The sequence below is a fragment of the Diuraphis noxia genome, unplaced genomic scaffold (assembly GCF_037042655.1).
Source record: "Diuraphis noxia isolate RWA-SAM2 unplaced genomic scaffold, SU_Dnox_SAM2 contig0004, whole genome shotgun sequence".
Lineage (NCBI taxonomy): Eukaryota > Metazoa > Arthropoda > Insecta > Hemiptera > Aphididae > Diuraphis > Diuraphis noxia.
The window spans coordinates 29,868,607-29,890,093 of record NW_028301714.1 but is presented as its reverse complement, the minus strand read 5'-3'; the positions used below and the strand labels follow the sequence as shown (position 1 = coordinate 29,890,093).

At 28.5% G+C, this 21,487-nt stretch overlaps 1 long non-coding RNA gene across 1 annotated transcript in view; it reads left to right on the top strand.

Annotated features, from left to right (window-relative positions):
• The first annotated feature begins 1,726 nt into the window (after nucleotides 1–1,726).
• LOC149055936 (uncharacterized) overlaps nucleotides 1,727–21,487 on the top strand; it is a 31,135-nt gene continuing 11,374 nt past the window's right edge. Inside the window, exon 1 of the long non-coding RNA XR_016191718.1 lies at nucleotides 1,727–1,971. This is a non-coding gene — a long non-coding RNA (uncharacterized LOC149055936). The remainder of the gene's footprint in view (nucleotides 1,972–21,487) is intronic.

Sequence of the window (21,487 nt, the reverse complement as noted above, 5' to 3'; positions counted from 1 at the left end):
GAATATTTAATAAGTTATTTTTCAGATGTTTTATGTAAATTTCTCGAGAATATAGTTTTGAAAATTAATAACGTTCTCGGAGGTTTAATTAATTTCGTTTCGATGCACTGAATAAAGATGATCTTAAAAATGTGACTCAAAACGTCTTTTATGATAATATTATATTTTGATGGCCATGTTTTAATTTAGTAACCATATTGTATAACCAGTGTCCAGTATAATATGTTACTGAAAATTTCGATGTATAATGATTGTATAGGATTTTACTAGATATTAGTTACTAATCTGTATCACTACCGTGCAATTGTTATTTCAATAGGTACTCCGATCATCTAAATACTTTTGATATTTATAAGTTATAATAGTTATTATTTATTTAAGACAACTTTTAAGTTATAAATTATAACTAATTAAATTAGCTGCACTAATACAAATTTAAATTTCCCTTCTCAGAAAAATAAAATATTTTGGAATGTGAATTTAAAACGTTTTAGAAATTTGAAAGAAATTATATGAATAGAAAATAACGGAAAACATCATTTATTTCGTTCGTGTTATAAATTTATCATGAAAATGACAGCAGAGTGTAGTAGTGATAAAAAAAATCTGGCCTTTGCACCGTTATACCTATACTCGGCCAAAGGACACTGTCAGTGGATAAATCTATAATATACCGCTGGAGAGGAAACCATTACTATATATATATGCTCACAGTAAACACCACAAAATCCCATATATATAATATCAAAAGGTTTTGCGAACTACGACCCTTTCCCTCGATCCATTCTCGCCGCGGTCGACCCAACACGCGCACACAACCATATAATATAAGCTATGTATATACCTATTCTTATAAATTCTTAGCTCATCGTAGTCGTCTTCGTCTGTGCACACACAATCTGCCCGAACAATAATCAGACTATATAATATGCAATATATATTGTCAATATATACATACATTACCTACATATATACACACACATACATATATATATATATATGTACATTTATATTGCTGGTATATACATTTAACTATGTAAGCGTGATACACGTAAGTTTTTGTTATTTTTACCTCGTCGTGTGTTATACGACTTTGTCCTCGCCGCCACCGCCATCGACACTCACCACACTTTTTTTTTATAGGCGCACGTAATAAAAATATGACGCAGAGTTGTGTACTTGTGTGTTATGTTCTCTTGCACTTCCACACAATCTCGCCGGTGTGGAGTGAACCTATCTTTATATAATGCCTACCTACTATCCACCTATACCTTCGACCCGTTTATTTCTGTCGTGTATATTGTATAATAATAATAATATTATGGCTATTATCTAGAGCCCAGGCTCCATGTACCGTGTGCGATGACGACTAGCGGCAATAAACCCTCGAGCATCGCGCCCACCCACTGCAAATCTGATAAGACGAAAACGTGCATGATACAAGACGTGTGGGTATGTGTGTGTGTGTGTGTGTGTGTGTGTGTGTATAATATAATCGCATTCTTTATGGCGACGGGAAGCTGTGAGGAAAAAAAATCGTATACGCTGCACAACGCGTCGTTGTCGTCACATATCGTACACATCATCGTTTTATTGTATTGTATATATAATCGCATACGTTATATACGTGGGGACACAAGTTTTTATTATTATTATTATATTCCTACAGGAAATGATTCGTTATGATATGTATAGGTACATCCCCGCAGTGAGAGCTACACTCGGCTTCACGCTTCCACGATTGTGATGTTGTCATCTCGTTTTTTTTTTTTTTTACTGTCGTACATTCATATATTGTACTATTTTGTTTGTTGACTTAATTTTTTTATTTTCCAAACCGACGTGGTTAGTCATCATCGGTAGACGGTAATTATTCAAGGTCAGCCCAACCTCTGCAAGATTAGACGACAGAATACAATAAACGTTTCGTCATCAGTCGCTACCGTTAGACTTTAGACAATTACAGAATAGGTAGTATACCATATTATATTATTATTATTTTAATATGTTATTACCTATATACAGGGTGATTCACCAAGCATGCTCAATCTCATGATCAATCCCATGTTTCTCAATCCTTTATTAACAAATTTATTAAAATTATTGCATTTTTCTTTGTACTTTCTATTTAATGAGTGTCTTGTGACTGTACAAACTTAACCACATTTTTCAAATGGTATAAACCCTCTTTATTTCAATGCAAATTATTTAGTGAATAACATTTTTGTAACTGTTGGTGTATCAAAATCAATATTCCAATGAGTACTTTCTCTGTTGTTAAAATATTTATACGTGAGTCTAAAAAAATTGTTTTACAAAAATAAAAGATAGATATTTTAATATTATATTGGATGTAGTGTTTTTATGCATAGGACATTTTTACAATTTATTATCAATCTGGATTAATGTTAATCACTAATATTTTCAAATCACCATACATCAGCATTTTTAGAAAATTATCTATTAAATAAATAATAGATTCTCATTTGAAAAACAGAAGTTCATATCTCAACAGGACACTCCATGAATAACACAAAAATCTCAAGAATTTGAAAATATGGTATTTAAGTATAGGTACTCGTGTTTAAAAATTTCAAAAATCAAATTTCGAATGACTTCATTATTGTAGAAAAAAGGGGAAACATACTTGATTTATAACCCTGTATATAATATAAAAGAGAGTTTTGGAAAAAAAATTTCTATTAAAAGGGGTTGGATGACGACAAGCAATTCAATTTTTAATTAAAATACCATCATCGGTTTAGTAAGAAATATCCTTAAAAATCTCACATACCGACATACCTACGAAAAACAAAAAATAATGTCTACGATTTAACTCATCGCAAACTCTAGACAATTGTCTAAATTATTAGAACGGAAATCCAGTTAACGCCCTGTATATTTTATAATATATATTAGATAGCCATAATAATATGGTATACGAGAATATATGGTATATATCGTACAAATAAATGTTTTTGTCATCTAAAAATAATGTTTATAATATGCATTGTTTTTGTTTTTTCTCTTGAATTTAACGATCGAACGTGTCTTGGATTTTAAATCAAACACCCATTTCCCATCGGATGGGATATTTACAAATTACAAATTGTGTGTTTTCTCTAATATCGTAATTATATTTAAACGTATTATTGTTATTGCTTATTACATAGGTATAAGGTATATGTTACAAGTACTTACATCGACTTCACTGTATAGTAATAATGTATCAATATGTAAAACGAATTAAATTAAACGTTTGTACAGGTAGATGTATATATAGAAAAAAACAAATCTATGGAACAGACGCAGGCGTATTTATGTGTTGCACGTTACATTTGTTCGTATTTATATTAAGAAAATAATATATTGGTTTTGACAAATAATTGGATTGTTTCATATCCTGTTTAATTATAAATGCATGTATAGTCTGACATGACGTCATGGAAGAACATTTGGCATACCTACATTTAGAATACATTTAACGACAAAAGATTTCCATCTCAAAATATCAGTAATATTTCATCAACTAGTGACAGATGACAAGCAAAAATAACTCATTATTAACAACCTAGGTAGTAGGTACCTATATATTATCACAATGAACAAATTACTGAGATTTATCTTAAAAATTACATAAATTATTAACACCTCAATCATTTGTTTTCATCGTTTAAAATCTAATTTTTATGTTTTTAGTTTAACTTTACAAAGAAGATTTAAAAATGAATAATTGTCACTAAATTTACCGAAAGAAAAAATAAGAAAATATATGAAAATGTGTTGCATTATACTAAGTATCACATTGTTTTGTACCTATATTAATTTCTTAAATAAAATTATTACAAAAATATTTTTATTTTTGTATTAAATACAAAGAATTATTAATTTAAAATTTTTAATAATTGCATTGTATGATATTTATTTTTGTAATTTATAAATTTAATACTTAAAATATTTAATAATTTTTTTTTTAATTTAAAAATTATTAAAATATTTTATGTTAAGTATAATATATAAGTTCTTAATCGGGAATAATTCGGATTTCAGAAACTAACAACTTTGAAATAATTCTATGTTTTTTAATTTCCCTTAAATTTTACGCATTCAGCAAGCTCTTTACATAAGCATAAATTGTTGTTATTTTTATATTTTTCAAGGAAATCCTTCTAAATTCCGTTTGCACTTAAAAAGAGCAAATTAATGCCAAATGTCATTAATAATAAAATGACTAGTACTTACATTATTTAGGACACAATTTTTTTATAATAGTGTAAAAATAATATCTATGAAAAACACAACTATAGGTATTTAATTAGATATGTGTACTTACATATTTTTTTTTAAGCGTACAGATTTCACTTAATAAGTACCTACTTATATTACCTTTCAAAAAATAATTGAATTAGTGCCTAATGAAAATTGTAGGTAATTATAATAGTTTTTATAATAATTTTATTAAGAGTACCTCTACATACTAAACATAAATATTACTATTATTACTTCATCAAAGGTTTGATGCAAATCAATACTGTCCATTTGTCCAAATAAATAGGATTCATAAAATGTGTCTACTGTCAATCAATTAAAACGCGCACCTATTCTAAATCGGTTTAATAGAATATTTCAACGACACATTTTTAAGTAGGTACCCATCTATTAATATTTATGAAATATAAAATATAAAATTAACCGATGTTTACCATTCCCGTGACTTTGGCCGAGTGCCCACTCTAAATTTACTTGTTGCGAAAAAAACCAACAACAACAACAATAATAATAATAATAATAATAATAAAAAAAATGGTAAAATTATAATATTATAATTATACGATTAGTCCAGTATTATTTATTAGTGTAAGAATAACTGAAACTCCTCTAAACCTCCCCTTTTAGAAAAAAAAGTTTAACATCTTACAAATCGCATAGAACCTAAAATAATTTACTGTGTAATATTTAAATTTTGCTGCCAGAAACTTATAATCATTTTAAAATACACATTGATACAGTTCTAAAACTAAAACTACAACTCAATTATTTATACACAGTTCAAATAAATACTTTATATATAATTTGTAAGTAATATATTTTTTGATTTAATTAATCCAGCTGCAGCTATAACTTATGATAACAATTTAATTAAGAGGACGCGCGTGTCGTCTCCGTGGCTTACAGAAACACAGCATTTATAATTGAGTAAGTTGATCTGTTATCAAACTTAAAATTAAAAACAAAATCTGTGCGTTCTTTCATATTTTTCATAATATTTAAATTTTAGGCGAGTTATTATCAGTATGTAAAATATTAGCATTTAAAAATGATCATAACTCGTTTAAAAATGAAAATATTGCAATGAACTGACGAAGGAACACGAATAACATGCTTAACAACTTACAGTTTTGTAAAAAGTCAATTTACTATAGTATTAAATCTATAAATTTAGGATATTTGAAAAATAACCTCTCCGAAGCATAGGCGCACATTAAGTCTTAAACTAGGGATTGCTAAAATGTTTTACCTTAAAGTGACCCGTGGGAGGCTTCGTCCCCATACCCCCTCCCCCCGTACGATTATATATATCAAACATACATTATTATTTTCAAATAAAATGAGAAATAATTAAATTTTAAAAAAATATATAATTTTTAATTTAATTAGTTTTCAATAAACAATGTTTTTTTCTGTCTTATATATTATAAATTTATAACCAACACTGCAGAATACATTCCTTTAGTAGGTATATGAAATCAGTTAATAACAAATTTTTATTATTTAATATATTGTACATTTATAAATATAAAAACTGAAACAATTAACAAATTAGAAAGAGATTATAATAAATCTAATTTTCTAGATTTTTTTTGCAAATTTGTCGATGATATTTTCATTTTTTAATCAGTCCTCTCTCTTAATCGGTCGTCAGTTCTCTTTTTATATACAAAGATGAAAGATTAGTTAATCTAGATTGCACCATACTAGTACTTAACCAATTTTTTATACGGTGCATGGAAGAAAATGATCTTTCGCACGTTGCCGAAGAAATAGGTATAGATAAACCTGAGTTAAAACAGCCGAAAAGATAACATGCATTATAAATAAGTACCTAACATAATAAGAATAATATCTCAAACCCAAATAACCAATACTGTATATATATAATATATATATATGAAGTATGTATGTCTGTGGCATAATGCATTACCAATAACAGTAGCTGGTATTTACTTATTCTTATAAACGCAAATTTACACTTCAAACAATATTTTTAGCTTAAAATAGCTGGGGATGCTAGTTTAAATTTTTGGGGTGCTAAGCACTCCCTGGCACCCCCCGTATGTGCGCCAATGCTCCGAAGAAAAATCTGTAGGTTGGATTTGGATATCGTATTACAATATAACACAGTGCAATTTGAGGTTTTAATTATCCCAAAAAATTATTTGAAAAAAACACCACATTTTTAGATCGATAACTCCTCAGTTCCATTCGGTGTTTCTAAATAGTGAATTTTAATATTCTTAAAACGGTCCAGCTAATTGTTATGTATATACCGTACATAACTAATAACCTGCAGGATTCAGGTTTTACATGAGTAGTATATCTGTATAAAATGTTGAAGAAAATGGCAGAATAATAAACGAGTTTGTGTTAATGATTATGCATATTTTTAGGATTTCGTTGCGTTATCCACGATTTTTTTCATAATGCAGTATGATGGATAAATATTCAAAATTAAACTATTCAAATTTTTAATGGAATAATTAAAAATATTAAACAGTTCTTTTAGGTCTCAAATATAATAATATACAGAGTTTGATAATTTGATCACGCATTCACGCAATCAAAATTGTTCAATCAAACTCTTTGAATTCATTATTCTACGTATTTGTTTGAACACTATAAGGTATAAACCTACAGTTTTAAGAAAAATGTACAATCTTTTCTTTTAATAATTCATATTCAAATATAATAACTCTTTTTCACTTAATAGGCTATAAATTATTATAACATACAATATGTCTTGTTTGTTGTTCTTATAAGACGTTTAAAAATTAATCAAAATTAGTTGTGTATATATTTTTTTGGTTAAATTTTGGAATTTATTTTAACCTTTTTTAGCGTTACAACTTAAAAGTTCCGAACAATTGCGAAAATGATAATACCGATAAATTGTGTTACTACGATATATTACATATGTATATACAGTAAAATTTAACTAGTACCTAAAGTAAATATATGTATATAGCAGAAAATTAGTTGCGAAATATAATAATAATATAATGATCATCATTAAGAGGATGTCATATCCGAATGTGCTGTTTCCATCTCACTAACAAACAATATACCAAAAACAATTTTTCACGTGGAAACTTTACTCCCTATGTGTTAGTAGAATTACCAAAAATCCACTACGCATAGGGAAGAACTCAAGAACTTTATCTGTTTCGTTGTTTCGTAGAATTATTATTTTGTTGATAGCACTAACCAATAATTTTTAATAGGTGATTAAATGAAAAAAAACTTATGTTCTCAAATTAATACCTAATTTTTATCGTATTTATGTTATCCAAATAATAAAATCGCTACGATACAGATAAAGTTCTTCCCCGTGCGTTGTGGAATTTTGGTAACTCTACTATAAACGCAAACGAAGTAAAGTTGTCCCACGCAAAACAGTTTTTTCTATGTTATACGCGTTTGTGAGACGAAAACGACAAATGCGGATGTGGCTTCCGCTTGATCATCGTCATCATCAACAACATATTTTAATGTCAATTAACATCATAATTTTGATCCAAGTAGAATAGAAATCTTATAAATATTTGTGTTTATTTATTAGAAATATATAATCTGAGCCCTAGGGCTCAATAAGAACATAATATGCTACAGTAATATAACATGAATAAAAAATAAAAATGTGAGGGAAAACGCCATCCAGTTATAGCACTGCTATCTTAAGTCTTTACATAAATATATATATATATATTCTCTCTTTCTGTTGTTGTTATTGGTTATAATCATTAAGAACGTCTCTAAACCAATTTATTTTCAGACGTCGTGGGGAGTTTCAAGGGACTGTATGAGTGGTTAAATCAAATATCAGTGGGTTGGGATGGAATAAATATAATATATTATTCAAATTCGTATACCCGTGATCTATATATATATATTACCTAAATATTTATCACAGTTAGAGTATAGAACAGTAATATTTAGTTGTTAGATGAAAATGCGTACCACCAGCACGGCCACCACCACCCCATCTGAACGTATTTGTTATTATATTGTTATACACTCATTGTGTACCTATATAGTATTTAGGCGCGCCTCTCATCCATACAGTCGACCACGAATATTAAATATTAATATATAATAATATTGTGTTTCGAATATGACTGCGAGAAACGACAAGTTAAACGTGCAAATTAATAGCGTTGTTTACACGCGTTGCACAAGTATAATATTATATACACTATAGTACTATACAGTAAGTATACAATACCCATCCCGGTTAGTTGGCAGGTTGGTAGATAATAATAGCAATAATAATAATAATTATAATAATATGTCAAACGAGACGAGAAGAGAAGGAATGATAAACCGCCGCCCGTCGTCGTCCTTATGGCTTATATCATATTATTACTGTCATAATGTTAGACAACTCGGTTTGTTGCCGGGAGCCTTTGTTTAAAGTAACTATATAATATTATGATACCTATTTTGAGTTTAAAACGCTTATAGCATCTGTATATTTGGATAGTTAATGAAAAATTACCGTTCGTCAAAAATTACGATATTCGTAAAAAGATGCATTGGTCAAATTTGTCGTATATTTAATCGATCTATTCCTACATTTTTTTTTTTTTTTTTTGGTTCGAAATTCCTCGTTTTGCATCTTACGTTTTAATGCATTTTAGAAATCTCTTTTTTCCAAATATTAGGACATTAGCTCGTCATGTTTCCTATCGTCTGGTACTAGTTTAAAATTTTTAGCACAACTAAGAAGGTTTGAAAATAGGTTTTCAGGTAGGCAAGGGATTAACTAGTAATGGTGCTGTATTAATACATCGGAAAATATTATGGTGACGTAAGTCGTTTATATAATTCGATGTTTTGTAGTGGCTTGCAGGTAGTAACTTAACGAACGTCAATATTTCGTCTTATTAACAGCAGTTTAAATAAAAAGTATGAAAGTTGCACGGAATGATTCCTAATACGCACAAAATTCTAAACAGATTCTATATCGATAATTTCTGATATCGATAGTAATTATGACGGTCAGAACTACAGAAAACGTATACCAAAAATTATTTTATTTCATGACTTAATTTTATAATACGTGCAATAAATGAATAAAAAAAAAATATGATTTTTATTCGAAACTAAATATTTGACGAATTACTTTTCGTGTTTTTGATTTATTACGTGAGAGAAGACGTTACATCGCTGTTTTTTTACGAAAATATGTTTATGATTAACTCTGTCCTAGATCTGACACGTATTATATATAATATATTATAATGTATTATACGACAGCAGGCAGCGTTTCTGTAGTCGTCAGCTTGCACATCACATCACCTCCTCCCCACCAATGTTAGCTGTTTTTGTGTGCAATATTTTGAAAATGCAAGTGCGCAGTAAATAGAAATATATAATTATATACATTCCAAGTAGGAACAACATTACAAATTCTTCGAAAAACAAAAAAAATAATATATATTCTGTAAGATAATATTTTATGGGGATTGGGACTTTTACATAATATACGCTACTTGGCCATATGTGCGATTCAGTCTTTTTGTTGTAATGTTGCATTTTGTATTTTTTCATAACACGTCGTTAAAAAGTTGTGTGTGTTTTTTTTAAAATTGCGTTTTTGTGATGGTATACAATGATTACATATCTGCAACACATTAATACTTTAACAGTTCAACGTGGACAATTTACGAAAAATTAAGGTGTAGATCACGTCAAATTTGTTGTGGTGCAGTATGGGAATAGCGAGCAGAACAACATTTTGTACAAAACAATATAATAAGTGTAGCAATATTGTCACCATTATTATTACCGATAACGGTTATAAATAACATTTATCCACTAGCAATTTTAAACGTATAATATCATATTAGTTAATAAATAACGATATTAGACGGCTATTATGACAGCTTACGTCTCGTTTCGTCGAGACGATAACTATAAATAAACGCCACGTCTGCTTGCGTGCTAAATAATTATTTCCCAGGAGTGTTTTCGTTTCGTTCGCTAACACGGCACCAAAGACGTCTAATACAGACAGATAAACCCGGATGAGCACGTGAATCTTCACCGTATATCTTTCTACCGATTAATCTCCAACGTGAACCATTAAATAAAAAACGATGAACTACCTACTAGTTACGATATAACCGATAAAACAAAACTGGAACAGCGATGTATTAAATATTAGGCACCTGATAAATAAAATATGATTTCATGAGTTAATACAAAATATGGGTAACCTCGTATTAACGGCTCATGCCCACTTACGCCTTTTGAAATATTAACTATTTTTGTAATCATAATGATATTTATTTTATGGATTGATTTGCGTTACATTTTAATAATAATAAAAAAAAAATCGTTCTAACGTTCGTTGCTGCAGTTCACGACAAATTACATTTGCGACGGCCGACGATAATAATATTATTATATCACCGGATATTTAATCGACTTAATAATATTGATCGCAACTCGCAAGGCATATGGTATGTAATCACGTCGTAATAAACTGTACAAATAAATATATAAATCAAATACAAATACGAATGTGGTATTTGAGATTATTTCTCCGCGATTAGGATATTATATAACAGAAAAATGTGTTAAATTTCTAGATTCTTGTTTATTGTACTTTACTGTGTATTGGTTAGGTAAATTTAGGAATTTGGTTCTGTGGTCTGGAACCCGTCTGATTATAAAATGAGCTTTATAAGGTATACGCATACCTCCGATATTGCAAACCGAATTGGTCGCGGTTGGTAAATTAATACTATATAGCCGAAAGTATTTTGAAGTATTGTACGCGTACAAATTAATAAACAGGCCAATAACCTTTGTTGTTGAGGCTCATTTAAAATTAAAAAAAAAAAAAAAAATTAATAAACGCTATGATTAACTGCCCCGAGTTCTTATCTCCAACTGGTTGTGATTTTAGCCACTGATTTTGTTGTAAGAAATAAATCCAGCTTTCGTGATCTCTTTAGCACCAGGAATGTAAATTATATAGTGCATTATCATTATGTCACTTTTCCAAGTCGTGTAATTAATTAATTTACTGATAATGAATTTTATAAAATGTTGATCCTGTCACCAAACTAAAAACATGTTTTTAATTAATTTAATTAATTTAACTCTATTATATTGTATGTTAAGATTAAGAAACTCGCCGTACGTCTACCCTTCGCGATGTCAATCAATATAAATAAATAATACAGTTAGTGGTATACCTAAGGAAAACACTGCAAGTTATTCCGGTGATGTCTCCATCGGCAATCGGACCAATGCCACAATATATCGATTATCAACCTATCTGCTGCGGTTGCAGCCGTTGCAGGTGGCTCGTGCGTTGCAATAAGTTCATGGCAAATCGCATGACATTATTATTATCATATCGATGGATATTTAATCAATTTTATAATGCTCACGACAGTAATGATAATATTATAAAACCGACCAGGAAGCATTGTATAATTTCGTCGTAATTGGAAAAAGTAAATCAATCGAATGCAAGTATACACATATAATATTATTATTAGGTGTGATTAAAACAGCTGAAATAAAATTTTTCGCATTTCTCGTGAGTGTGATGTTATACACGTAGAATATATAAAATACAGCACCACACAATGTATAATATTGTGACGTGTACAATGGTATTATTCGCAGTATACGTATTATGTGCATTGTGCAGTGTTATAGTACATTGCAGCAATGTTCAACAAATATCATGCACAGATGCACATGTACATAGACACTGGTTGAGTCGATAAACAGTCTGTTGTACAACTACTATAGTAACATTCCCGTACGTGGCTGCAGTAGTAATATCATTGGTACAATATTATGCACGTTATTATGATATACCGCATATTATGTGTATAAAATAGTATACGTAGGTTCTACATAATAATTCGTGCGTACCAATACAATTTATAAGTACAAATCGCGTATCGGTAAGATTGGGGATTTCGTTATTAAAATACAAGTCAGATAACCGCATATCGATACGTTCAAGTTGCAGATAGTACCTGTGTAAAGTTGTATTTTCCTACACCAAAAACTACAAATAATAATAAATAATAATTATAGAACTGCGTTAAGCCATATCAAGGTGCCCGGGGACGTATATTTTTAAGCGCCCCCCTCTTAAGGCTTACACAGGGATGATTGTATGTGGGGTTAATCCTATTCTGGAAAATTATATTCTTTTACATAACAACGAGAAAAGTAAACATAATTTCATATTATACTATTATAGATTGATTATGTTATTTATTTGTTGACGATTTATAATAATTAGTATTTCCATACGAAATATCATCATGGGTACAACGGGTCTTTGGACAAAATTGATTGATGTCATATGACATATAATATTATAACATAATATACTATATACATAGGTACACCTGTGATAACTTGCACCATAAAATATAAATTATAGTATAATTATAATGCTTATAGTCATTATATTACTATAATAGTATCTAATATTAATGTAGTATAGAAATATTCAAATATGTAAAGCGCAAGCCAATTTAGCTATTAATTATTGTACAAACATATAGTATCTATAGAATAACGAACATAATTCATAAGATAGTTGATTTTATTTTAAGTTTTAATCTCTTATATTGAGCAGTGCGCCCTGTGGTTTTAAAAAACTGTGACATCCCGTGGAGAAAATTTCCCATTACCGGGGGTAATGGGAAATACCCCCCCCCCCTTCCACCTTTATTACGGCACTGAATTTATAATATTGTTTCGAATGAAATAAAATTGCCCAATTTTTACGTTCATAATTTTATTATTTATTAAATAATACAAACCAAAACCCTATTTTCTGTATCAATTATATACATCTATAATACATATATCTATACCGAGAACGCCTGCTGTTAAAAATTCTTCAGCAACGGAAAGTAGATAAACTAATTTGTTAAGTAGCTACACCGTATAGTGTTTAGTAACTATATATAGTATAAGCAAGAGAATAGCACCCAACACATCGTTTATTTTTTTTTTGCCAGGTTGCCGGAGACATCATCCTTCTATAAAACTCTATGGTTGCCCTCGTTACCAGCTAATAGCTATACACGCCTATGGCCTGTATTTCAATTTATTGAATTGCACTAATATTATTTCTGCGTTTCCTTTTTAAAAACGAGTTATTCATTCAAATTTAATTATGAAGTAACTTTATACAATTTAAATATTTTACAATTATAGATATTTAAATAAAATAAAATGAAAATATAGGTACCTACGTTTTTAAAATTTTAAAATTAGTATTATGTACGTATTTTTGCAATAAAGTCATTGTAATAATAAACACTATTTGAAAACTAACTGTAGGTATCTAAAACTATGTCAATCGATAATCAATATATACATTTTTCAACTAAAATTAATATTTTAAAATTCTACGGAATAATCAATTACTATTCGAACATATGACCTGATTTTAATGCTAGTTTAATTTGACAATTCCTGTAAGCTTTAACAGAATATTATAGAATTACCAAACTACGCTTACATATTTTAATTACTTCCATTATTATTAAATTCATACATTTTCACCGAATATTGATTTTTATATACATAAAAAAAAAATAGTAATATTGGTAAAAACTAAAGTTATTTAATGGCAATTGTTAGATATTTCTGTTACGCTCATCTGTAGTCTATACATGTTTGTATTGGTATTTGGTTGTTTTATTCATTTGTTCATTTGTAACCGCGATCCGAATCATTTTATCGATAGAGAGTGGATGGTAGCGGATAATTGAACTTTTCAATTGAAATCGTATTAAAGCCATTTTTCATTCGTACATAGGCAATATAGCTAAATAGCTACCGACTATAGGTATAGGTACAATAATTGTGTCTTCGTATCACAACTAGAAGCTGTCATATCAATACGACGTTGTGAATTATGAGTAGGTACGTGCTTTGTAAAGTAGAGATGGGTGGGTCATAACTCATGAGCATATGGTTTATTTACAGTAATACAAAACGTATAGCTTAACCATTCTAATAAATTTAACATTTACTTTAAAACAATATTGAGACTTTGGTGATAAATGAAATAAGTAACACCAATATATTTTGTTGGGCAATTCAAATACTTCAAAATTCACAACCATTGTAACAATCATTATAATAATATGAAGTTATATATTGAGTATATTATATCATATCATAACTATATAATTATTAAATATAGTGCATAGTAAAATAAGTACTATAATATATAGTTTTATGTTCGTCTACATTTTATTAGTTAATTAAAACATAGCTATAAAATAATGTTTATTTAACAATAATAGTTCTAGCTTATTATTTAATATTTTTATTTTTTTTTTTTTATTGATCTTTATAGATTCGTAATTTACATTATACTATTCTTAAAACTATATTTATTCTAATTAAATGTATTAAATATTTTGGTTATCCTGAGGAATGACATGATTTTTTCGGGTTGACAGTCGGGTCCAATTGATTCGTATAAGTTGGTCGATATATCTAGTTTTTCTCTTTCTTCTTCATTTGATCGGCATTCTGTCATCAAGTGTTTTACTGAGAGGTTTACTCCACATGTGGTGCATTCTGACGGTGGTTGGTTCTTCATGAGGTGTCCATGTGTGAGGTGGGTGTGTCCGATTCTGAGTCGGTTTATTATTATTTCGGTTTTTCTTGAAATTTTGTATTGCAGCCAGGGATTTATGTTGTGTTTTATTTCACGTAATTTGTTGTTTTGGTTTGACCAGTGATTTTGCCATATATTTTGAGTGATTATTTTTATGTGTTTTTTTGTTTCTAATATTGTGTTACTTTTTTGTTTGGAAGTTTCGGATACTATGGCTTCTTTTGCGTGATGATCGGCTAATTCATTTCCGTGAATTTTGCAATGTCCTGGTGTCCAAATTATCTGGACGTTCTTGTTTTGGTTTTTTAGATAATCGATTTGATTTATAATGTTGGCGGCAATGTCGTTGGTTTGGAATATATTTTGGATGCTATTGATGGAGCTTAGGGAGTCTGTGAATATATTGAAGTTTTGTTGAGGATAGTTTTCAATATGTTTAAGAGCTGATATTATGGCGATGGCTTCGGCAGTATTTAATAATAATTGTAATTAGTGAAATCAATCTGTATTGTACAATATAATAGATATAGATAAGCTAATATTATTGTATAATATACGCAATGCTATACTATACCTACCTAGTTCTTACTAATAAAATAGGTAATGTAATTCTTAAAAAGGCACCACAGTATAATGTTTTATACACCTTACACAAGTCCAATATAATTAAATTTATGTGTATTGTCCATAGAAGCTTTGTCTATGCTTCTAATTTATAAAAAAAGTAAGTACCTATATAATAAGTATAAGCAGATGTCAAAAAAAATAAAAATAAAATACTATAGGTAACTGCTTTCTTAAAAATCGAAATATTAATAACATTTTCTAATAAAACACATATAATATTATTCTCTATAACATTGAAATAAATAATAATAGGTAGCAATAGTTTATTTTTAAAATGTACCTAATCATTATAAGTGAAATACGGAGAGAAGATTTTTAGTGTTTTATTATATTATACGAGTGCAATAACACGGAGAAAAATGTTTACCTGGTCTTTTGATGTTTCTAGTTAGTATAATTGTTATTTTATATAATTAGTTGAATAATATGCAACAGATTTATGGATCTTTTTTCCGGAAATATCATACGGTTGATTACGAGTTGGTTTTAATTCAAATTGAATATAATGTGTTGTACCAGTAGGTAACGCTGTAATAGCAACTTATTTGCTATTCACATAGCTAGGTACTAAAGTTGTATTTACGAAATCCTCACTTAAAAGGATTTAATTCTCGTTATGGTTGGAAAAATAGACTAAGTAGTTAAAAACCAATTATATAAATACAAATACAAATTGAAAATCCCTTCTGTTTAGTTCACAAAACTCGTTACATGCAGAATTTAAAATGTCCATTTAGGTAATAGGTTATACTACTATTATACTTGTGTATATAATTGTGTATATATCAATATATTTCTGTGTTTTATACGTACGTCTGCTGCATACTATAATAGAGAATAACGAAAAATGTCATAAATAGAATTGAACAAAAATATAACCGTATTGAATCTAAACTTATAATGTGGGGCATGTTACATAATATTATGTTAATATTAATTAAAAACTATATTTTAAAATTGACTTTTCAGAGTAAAATTATTTTGATCGTTTGAAAAAAGTAAAAATTTGTTTTTTACACTTGTGTAAATACATGTAACTCCTACATGATTCAAGGATCAGTAACACTTAGCTATCCATTATATTATGTCATATATTTTTAAAATTCCGATTTTTATACTGAAGTTAAAATAAAAAGATTCCATTTTAAAGTACTAAAATACACAATAGGAAACAGATACCAGAGAACCTTTTTGAAAATGCACAAAAGCCCTTGAAAGTCAGAATAAAAATAAAAATTTTAAAATATCAAATTATTAAGCTGTATAAAAATGATGAGTTTGTTATTTAAAAAACTGAAATTTATTAGATACAAAAACTGTTGTCGAATGATATTAAAATACATATTTTTAGAAATATTTCAAATATGCGTCAAATTGTTTGTATAATGGTCAAAGAGCCAAAGTGTATACACCACGATATAATGTTTGTGAGCCTCGCAAGAAAATATTTCTCATTATAAGGTCTATTAAATTTAAATAGTTTAATTAATCTCTCTGCTGTTTGGATATTCCAGCTAATATTTTTTCTATACGTCCCAAGGAAATTACATAAAAATAAATAATGCATAATATACATCAATCATTCACGCGACAATCTTTTGATTGTCAAAGAAATTATATCTTAAGATTTTCCGAAAAGTTAACATTATGAATAATGGATATGAGTGCGTTTTGCGTGTGTTGATAAAATAAAGTTTTGGTGTTAAAAAACTATTATACCGCCATACAATTTATTATGCGAATATAGAGTAGCTAAACGGAAAACTTTTACCGTTAACATACATGTAACAAATATATAGAGTTATTAAAAAAAAAACCTTACTCCTATAATTATTATAGTACCGTCACAATGAATTTAATTCATATTATTGAGCTTATGTATTGTTGTAGTTATAGACTTACAGTGTAGATATTATCACGGTTAATTATCATTATTACTCAAAATAATTAAATTTAATCGTATTGATGAAGCTCATGTAATTTATCATTATCAACACACCAGTAAACTATATAGTAAATTAATATTAGCAGGTATCTATTTCATAAGACATAAATACATTATTAAGTTAAAAAATTACCATAAGATATATATTGAATTAATGTGTTATTGTCTTAACGCAATTATGAAACATTTCAGATTCTTCTTTTTGTTTAAAAATACTTATTTATTTTGACAACTGTAATAAATAAATAATAATAGTTAATACTACTGCGAATGTTAATCAATTTCGAAATGGAATTTTTGTCTCTCTCACTAAATTGTTTTTTAAAGCTGCACGAATATAATACTTGCTACTATATATATACTTACCTCTAAATCGGGTAATACGCATTTGATCTAATAATATAATATAATGGCTCATTTCAAAAAGTAATACTCGTTCGTTATTATTTGATACAGTTATCCGTTTGATGCAGTTACCAGTTACTCTCAAATGAACCATGAAAATTTATCGAGCTCGTTATTATTGGGGGATACCAATCTGTGCTATAAATTTAAGCGTGTTCTCTCCCCTTTGATTTCCGGGAAAATACCGTAGGAAAACGACAAGACCAGGTCTCGCTGCCAAAGAAGATCAATAGGTTCTTTTAGTGTTGCCGGAAACTTTGTTCGATGTAACATTTAAAAAAAAAAAGAAAAAGGTATGTACTTTTTATAAGATTTAACACGGTTTTGAAGTTGTGGTTTTACCCTTAAATGGTCTGACGATGAGATATACATGTATTTACATACAACCCTATATGGGCTATGACTTTGTACCTTTCTTACAAAAACAACTGAGAACTAAAAACAGAATTTTATATCTAACACTAAACAGCAAACATTTTACATGAATAGTACATCTCTGAAAGCTAATTTTTCAACCATGACGGTTTCAGAATCCAAATGTTTTGAAGAGTCGTCTATGATGTATTTAATCGAATAACCGTAAAATAATAATCAACGCGTCTTTTTAATGGATTTTAACAAGTACTTAAAAAAATTAAAAATAATTAGTGGCAATAAAAAAATTAACGTTTTTTATATATCAATATATAGAAGGGAGGAGATAGAACTGATGAAACTTCAGAAGCTTGCTGAATACCTACTAACATTATTATAGTGGAAAATTCACGGGCGGATTGGCTTATCGGGAAATCGGGAATCTTTCCAATGGGCCCCGGTTCTTGTGACGGCTGGCAAGGCCGCTATAATTATTATTATAATATAATTACAAAAAAAAAAATTATATTCAAAAAAATGATCTAAATATTTTCAAAAATTCTTGTAATGAAAAAGTGTGCAAAAAGTGTGCTGTTTGCTGCTTTAATGTATATTGATGAAATATAAGCTTTACAGTGATGTATATATTATCAACTTGCATTAGGGTATAAGTATCTACTTACATTTCCTTCGACCCAGGTAATGCTTTAAATAATATTTCTATTGTTTTAACTTAAATGTTATATATTTACCATACATTGCACTGAATTTATTTGCTTTAATATTTATTTATAAGCTAGGTGGTTTGCGAACGCTCATTTTAAATTTTAAAAATAATTAAAACTCGCTTGAGAAATACTATGAACGAATATAAATAAAGATATTTTAAATAATTTAGATTCTGACCAAGTAATTAAACTTTTGAAAAACAAGAGCAAATTAAAACTGTCTATTTTTTTTTTATTCTTACTGTATAAGACAACTGACAAAGTAATAGGTATATTATGAACAGTTGAAGAAACAATAAAATGTATTTAGTATTTACCTATATAAAAGGATTAGAACATTATGAAAGTTTAAATTGAATGTCTATTAGTTACAAAATATTAAATGATATTTTCTGTATAAATATATTTAAAAATTAAAATAAGATTAAACTTCAGGTTCAAGTTAGAACAGTCTGAACAGGTTAACCTTATCTGACTCGCCCAAAACATTATAGCATTAATGATAGGTAGGTACCTAACATATTTACTTATATTTACGGGTGACATTAAACAAATTTTGAAATTTAAGATGATGACCATTTTTTTTTCAGATGGTGGTGGGGGGGGGGGGGGGTTGCATTTGCGGTGCAGGGCCGATTTGATCCATATTTCCCGAGCCGAAAAAATTGCCCATCCGCCCCTGGTGGTAGGTAATTAAACCTTAAAATGAATGTTATTGAAGAATCTATTTGAAATTAAAAACATTTAGTACTATGTATAATAACGCATTACTAGACTATATAATTTGATAAAAGATTGATAATAATTAAATTGTATCATTTAATTATGAACTAATGTAAGTACTTTAAGCATATATATAGATCAACACAATAAATATCACCATAAATATCTTATGGTGTTATTTCGAATAATTTATAATGGATGTGTAGGTATTGTAATATTATACAATATTATTGTAATAATAATATTATTAATAATATTATTATATAATATTATATTGTATAATTCAAAAATATATGTAGTCAATACATTTTAAAGGTTTTAAATTAAAGAGGTTTAAGAAAAACTATAAATACCATCAGATGTGCGGTGAGATAATGTATAATTTAAGTATAAAATATTCTTCAGACTTAAATTCGATCATCTATAATCACTTTTAAAATAAGTTACCTACCAAAAATTGATTTTCTAAATTCTTTCAAAAGTTCAAACTCTTTAACTTTCATTAAGAATCCTTTTAAAAACCATGAACAAAACTAATATCACTACATAACTTTATAACTTGAAAATGTTTATTGGTAGATATTTATTAAATTACAATGTATTTGTGCAGTAGTAAACAAATTATACTCATATAATGTAATTATACGATATATGTCAGCAGTCGGATATTAATTATCATTTGCTATTGTCTGAAAAAAAAATCATAAAATAGACGCAATACTGTAATAAGTACCTATACAATATTTCATTTTTATGCGTGTACACATTTATTTATAAAATATTTTTTGTGGTAAAATGGTTTATTTTATCTGTCTACGTCTATGATGGTGCCTTACACTTTGTACCATTGTACCTATATGTATTGTATTAAATAAAAAATAATTGTATACTTAAACAAATATAAAATATACTTTTTGGGAGGTGGAGTGGCCGAGCGGACTAAGGCGTCTGTTGCCATGCACGCAGTCGCCGGTTCGAACCTCGGTCACGGGCGGCATCGCTCTTTGGGCATTTCGCGGTGTCTGGAGAGAGAGGCCGCCGCCCCCCAATCGGGCATGGCAGAAACCTACGGGTGCCCATTAAAAATTCTGCCAAAATACCCACGTGTTTAAAACCTACAGTACCTTCCCCTACAGTTCCCCCAGGCTAATGACCTCAGTTGTCGAAGCCTTAACCCTAAAAAAAAAATATATATATATATATATACTTTATAATTATAGTATTATAAAGTTATCCTATCTGAGATGAACGAAGAAAACAGTTTTGTAAGACGTTATTGTTATTTCTAAATGATACATCGGCTAAACTCAAGCCCCAAACGGCTTAAATTGAACTTTACGGTATGTTTTGTATGGATAAGAACACCATTAGAGTAGTTTGAAAGTCAATATTTACTTAACTAAGATTCAATATATGTGTTGGACTAAAACAGAAAACCCAATTTTCATCTCGATCTTTGTACAAACAGTTGTTAAAGCCTTAAAGGTAGATATATTGATAATAGTCTAAAGCTTAAAGACCTGTCAATCACCATGTATGTATTGGTTATTGGAACAATAGTTACAACGTTCGGAATAAATAACGTATTACAATATATGCAATACACAAAAGTACTTATAATCAATGGTGATATGTAAAAGATGATCCGTCATCCGTGGTTATATTATATTCTACGTGTAGTACCTACACAATGCATTATACCTGAATAAATCAGTGATTATCTTTTTAAATTAAATTTTTTTTTTTTAAATCGATATAATTGGAGTGATGTTTATTTATTATCTAATTACCTTTTTTTTT